Genomic DNA, 6,000 nt, shown 5'->3' with positions numbered 1-6,000 from the left:
CCAGGGGTCTTTTTTTTTGTCTCACTCTGTCTCCCAATTTGGAGTGCAGTGGCTGCTCCCGGCCACCGCAGCCTCGACCTGCTGGGCTCCGGCGATCCTTCCGCCTCAGCCTTCCAAGTAGCCGGAATTACAGGCATGCGCTACCACACCCGGCTGATTTTTTGATTTATTGTAGAGGTGAGGTCTCGCTGCCCAGGCCGGTCTCGAACCCACGAGCTCAGGTAATCCACTCACCTCAGTCGCCCAAAGGCGCGGGATTACAGGCTGAGTCACCGAGCCCGGCTTTTTTTTTTTCCCGATTTTGGTCTTCCATGAGTCATATCCCTGGCTGTGAAAAGAGTCAGGGGCAGGAATGGAAGCTGAGGGGCCCAAGGTGGGCTGGTAGCACATGTCAGAGTTTGAATTCAAGATCTAGTGGCCAGTCACAACCTAACAGGCTAGCTTCCTGATGGCCTTCTAAAAACCAGGCTTCCAGGCTGGAGCATGTCAGCCTTGTTGAGGCACCATTTCCCAGTCATTTATCTATTCCATCATCCAAGATAAACCAGGATCTTACTTGGCCACAAAAAGTTCCTACAAGAATCTCTATTCACAGTTGGAATTTCCCATGACCTACACTAGAGTGGGCAGTACTGCCCCTAGACCTGGGCAACTGGGGCCTCTGCTTTGAGCCTTGCTTTCCCTACTTTCCTTACCCTTTAAGGAGAGTCCTGTTATTGACAAGCCCCTCCTGGATTTTATGCTGCCTAATGAAGAGAACAGTTAGGCATACACAGGCCTGGAGAAGTTGGAGGAATGGGGGAGTGTTGGGACTTTCTGACAGCTGGGGGAAGATTTAGAGTTTGAGAAAATCAGCTTCTCTAGATATAGGACAACTAGAAGAGAGAGGAAATAATTTAAAGAATGACAGCTGCATGCAGGTTTTGCGCTACATTCTTTCACATTCCTAGGAGAGGCTAGCACAGTTTGGGATTATTTTCCACTTGCTTTTGGTTGTGGGAATATAATCCTTTGAATGAGACACTGTGCTGTGACTAGGCTATCCAGATTATTTTTCTCCATGAGGGGCATCTCCTACCTTTCCAAATCTAATGACTGGCTATATTGATTCCCCATGCACTAACTATCCTACTATTCTGCTTTTGATGTTTTTTGTTTGTTTGTTTGTTTTTGAGTTGGAGTCTCAGTCTGTCATTCAGGCTGGAGTGCAGTGGCATACTCATGGCCACCACAGCCTCGACCTACTGGCTTGGGCAATCCTTCTGCCTCAGCCTTCCAAGTACCTGGAACTACAGGCATGTGCTACCACACCCAGCTAATTTTTCGATTTATTGTAGAAACGAGGGCTCTCCAAGTTAGCTAGGCTGGTCTCGAACCCGTGGACTCAGGCAATCCTCTCACCTTGGCCTTGCAAAGTGCTGGGATTACAGGCTTGAGGCACCACTCCCAGCCTTGATGGTTTTTAAATCAAGCTCCTTTCACTATTATTTTGAATTTCAATTTTTCTTCTTAGATGGATGTTAGCTTTCTGCTAGATGGCAAAGTCCTTGAGGGCAGAGGCTTATTTTAATACTTCTATAAATTAATCATAGCTTAGACCAGGCACAGTGGCTCATGTCTACAATCCTAGCACTTTGGAGGCCAAGGTAGGAGGATTGCTTGAACCCAGGAGTTCAAGACCAGCCTGGGCAACATAGCAAGACCTTGTTTCTACAAAAAATAAAAATATTAGCTGGGTATGATGGTGTGTACCTGTAGTATCAGCTACATGGGAGGCTGAGGCAAAAGGATCACTTGAGCCTAGGAGGTTGAGACTGTCGTGAGTTATGAGTGTGCTACAGCACACTCCACCCTGGACCATGGGTTGAGACCCCGACTCAAAAAAAAAAAAATGATCATGACTTAAAGCACAGGGCTAATTGCATAATTGGAAGTCAATACAATCTTTAGTGAACAAATGAATACATGCTGAAACTGGGGAATTATGTTAACACTAGGTTCCCGCTGTTTCACCTATACAATCTTAGATGACAAGAGATCAACCCTTGCTCACCAAAGACACTGGTCAGGCTTGGAGTGAGTGCTTCTTCTACCTTGACCATGTCATGATCCAGACTAGACAACTAATTGTGACCCAGAGGGTCATCTGTCAAATAATCCTCCAAGAGTCCCAGAAGGTCCATCTTTGCTTACTCAGTCAGAGTGGATATTTTCTTTTCCTACTTAGGACCTCACAGGCTGTAAGCAATAGTTTAGAAAATGCATCCTGGGGGAGGCTGGCTTTGGAAGTGTGTGTTATTAAAATGTACAACTATAAACCCATGGATACTGTGGCACAAATTAATAGTTGACAAGATCTCAACTTGATGTTTGTTTAGAAAAAGAAATTCCTAGAAGGAATATGCACAGCTGACCCCCTTCACTTCCGATATGCTTGCTCCTAGTCATCTGATGATTTAGTTTTTAAAAAATCCTCTTGCTTCTAGAGTTGTATCTCCTTAAGTGAGAAGGAGAAAAGAAACTGTGTGTTTGTCAGCTTGTATCCTCCTGCCTCCCTTTCTGAGGTGTCTGTCCCCCACAACCAGACAAAGGAGAGTTTTCTTAACGTTCTGCTCATAAAGGCCCTAAAAGCCTATTGACCAGCAATATATAATTCATTCCTTTCTCAATCCACAAGAGCCAAGGAGAGATAATTTAATCTCACGATTCACTAGCTTATCTATTGTCTGGAATCTAAAACAGATGCAATACAATCAACTGCAAACAAATGGCCATTTTGTACAGTCATGACTTTAAGCTGGTCCCCCATGGCTCCATCTACGGGAACCCATTTGCAATTATTGCCACTGTGTTGGAAACATGTTCCTGCTTATTAATTAATCAGCACTGCCATTGTCTGCCATTCTGATTACTCCTCACAAGGGTCTTCCTTTTCTGTTGAGACTCCTGTGTTAGGATAGAGCAGCGTTTTTCTTCCTGACGTCAGTCACCAGGCCCAAGTGTGTGACCAGGGCAATGATGATTACCTGGGGCCATATGGAACTGAGTCGCTTAGCTATGGATGCATAGGTCTGGTTGAGGCAAAACCGGAAGAGTTTGGGAAATGGAGGCAAGTGAGAGACCAGGAGAACTACCATTTCCCTGGAAGACTCCCTGAAATCAGACTCCAGAGACACGCCATGAACAGACTGGGAGGGGATCAGGGAAGAGAGCTCTTGGGACCTGAGAGAATGGAAGGTGCCCCAGTCTGGTCTCACTGTACCCAAATGCCCCCTCATTGTGGGTTGACAATACTTCATTTCCTGGATTCCAGAGCATTGCTGTTCTTTTTCCCTGGTTTATTCTGCGTTTAGTATTTGGAGATGGGAGTGTATAGTGAAGTTTTCTGGCACATAGGAAGGAATTAGGGCAGAAGAGACTCCCATATCTTAGATCTAGATCTAAAAGCATCAAATGAAAGATATCTTAAGATAAGAAGGATTCAAATTACACAACTGGGTGAGAGGAAGGCTACAGGTGTGCCTGAGACACTGAAGTCCTCAGTGCTCATAATGGTCAGGCCTGGTCATGTCTGGCTGCTAGTGGCCTACACTTTACTGCAGTGGAACATGCATGCATGATCATCTTTCTCTGTGCCATATGTGAAGAGGTTGGGAGTGCTGCTCTAACTAATACCTCTCCTGAATCACAAAGATCGGGCCAAGCCCAAGGAAGAAAGATCTACTTCTGCAATGTAGGGCATTAAATTTGTTATCAGGAGACTCTCAAAGGGGCTCAGAGATCAGGCAGAGCATTTGAGGAATGAGGGTCACAACCCAGTGATTGCCCTGAGAAATGGACATGTGCAACCAGCAGAAAGAGTAGATACTGACCTGCAGAAGAACCAGGTAGGCACACTAGGTTCAAGTGGGATATATGGAAACACTAGATTTGGGAGGAAGGCAGCACATTCAGAGCCATTGTTCAACATTTTTCCTTTCTATGATAATGTCAGAGGCTTTCTTTGTGATCATATTCAGTTTCCTATCCTCTCCCAACATGCATCCAATTATGGTTGGGTTCCAAAAAGACAGGGCCTGAGATAAGGCATTGGATACAAATATTTAATTTTTTTAATTTTAATTTTTTTTTTTGAGTTGGAGCTCACTCTGTCGCCCAGGCTGGAGTGCCATGGCATGCTCATGGCCACCACAGCCTCGACCTACTGGGCTCAGAAGATCCTTCCACCTCAGCCTTCCAAGTAGCTGGAACTAAAGGCATGTGCCACAGTGCCTGGCTTATTGATTGATTGATTGATTGATTGTAGAGGTCTCACCAAGTTACCCAGGCTGATCTCGAACCCATGGGCTCACCTCGGCCTCTCAAAGTGCTGGGATTATAAGTGTGAGCCACTGCGCCCAGCCCACAAGTAGTCTATTTGGGAGGTGATCCGAAGAAACGGAAGCAAGGGAGTAGGAAGGGAGAGACAGGGAAGGAGAAAAGCCAACCGGGGGGTGTCTTATAGAGTTTTTTGTGGGACCTACTGATGTAGAATCCTCCCAGACTGCTGCACCTGAAAGATAGGAGGCCAGAACATTTATCCACTACTTCAGCCACCACTGGTCGAGAGTTTCCTCCAATAATCCTAACTTGTACTTTTGGAGCTGCATATACTTGAGGGTGTCCTGAAACAGAAAGCAAACAGGTGGGTGGCATGCCCTTGATCAAGGGGACTCCGAGCTCATACAGAACTGAAATGTCCCCTTGGGAATGTGGCATGGGCACTCAAGGTACCTGTTACATGGATCAAACAAGACTCGGTTAGAGCCGTGGTTCTCAAAGTGTGATTACTCAGAATAACTGCATCAACACCACCTGAGAACTTATTAGAAATGCACATTCAGGCCAGGCACAGTGGCTCAAGCCTGTAATCCCAGCACTTTGGGAGGCCAATGTGGGTGGATTGCCTGAGCCTGCAGGATCAAGACTAGTCCGGGCAACATGATGAGACCCTGTCTCTACAATAAATAAAAAAATCAGCCGGGTGTGGTAGTGCACACCTGCAGCTCCAGCTACTTGGAAGGCTGAGGCGGAAGAATCGCCGGAGCCCAGCAGGTCAAAGCTGGGGTGGCTGTGAGCATGCCACTGCACTTTAGCCTGGGTGACAGAGTGAGACTCCAACTCAAAAAAAAAGAAAAAGAAATTGAAATTCTTGGTTCTGAATCAGAAATTCTGGGGGGGGGGGATTAAGCCTAAAAATGTATCACATGCCCTTCCCTAGCCATTCCTTCACCCCCACCCAACAGAGGCAACCACTGTTCTGAATTTTTTCCACCATAGATTGGTTTTTGCTCCTTTTCAAATTTTATTTATTTTTAATTATATATTATGTACTCTTTGGGGTTAAGTGTCTTGTACTCAGCATAATGTTTTGAGCTGCTTCCAGGCTGTTACATATAGCAATAGTTTATTCCTCTGCTATTGCTGAGTAGTATTCCATTGTATAAACATATACAGTGTGTTTATTCATCCTGTTGATATCAAAATTATTTCTAGCTTTTGACTAGAACTGCTATGAGCATTCTTGCACAAGCTTTTTGAACAGTGTCATGCTTTTAGCAGACTAATGGCTATAGAACACAATATGAGTGCTTCACTCCAAACTCTATGGTTACACAATGTCATATTCTATGGAGATCACTCTAACCCAACAGCGCTCACACTTTAGTATGCATATCATAGCCTCCTTGAGCTTAGGAACACCAGACAGCACTTTAGCACTACATTTGGGGGTCATTTGAAATAGCAAAATCACCATAAAAATGCAAAAAACATGGCACTAGACCGACCTTGAAAAGGACACTTGTTAACAGTATGAGAACTGAAACAAGAAGTATCTCCTGTTGGAACTCAACTCAGAACACATAGGGTGACAAATTTTTCACCACTTTGCACATATCTTCAAAGATGTTGCTAAATTTTAGGGTAAAAACAAATTTTAGCAAGTAGGTAAATCTGCAA

The sequence above is a fragment of the Carlito syrichta genome, unplaced genomic scaffold (genome assembly GCF_000164805.1).
Source record: "Carlito syrichta isolate Samal-C Ts95f unplaced genomic scaffold, Tarsius_syrichta-2.0.1 Scaffold123581, whole genome shotgun sequence".
Classification (NCBI taxonomy): Eukaryota; Metazoa; Chordata; class Mammalia; order Primates; family Tarsiidae; genus Carlito; species Carlito syrichta.
Note: the sequence above shows the minus strand (reverse complement) of the source record.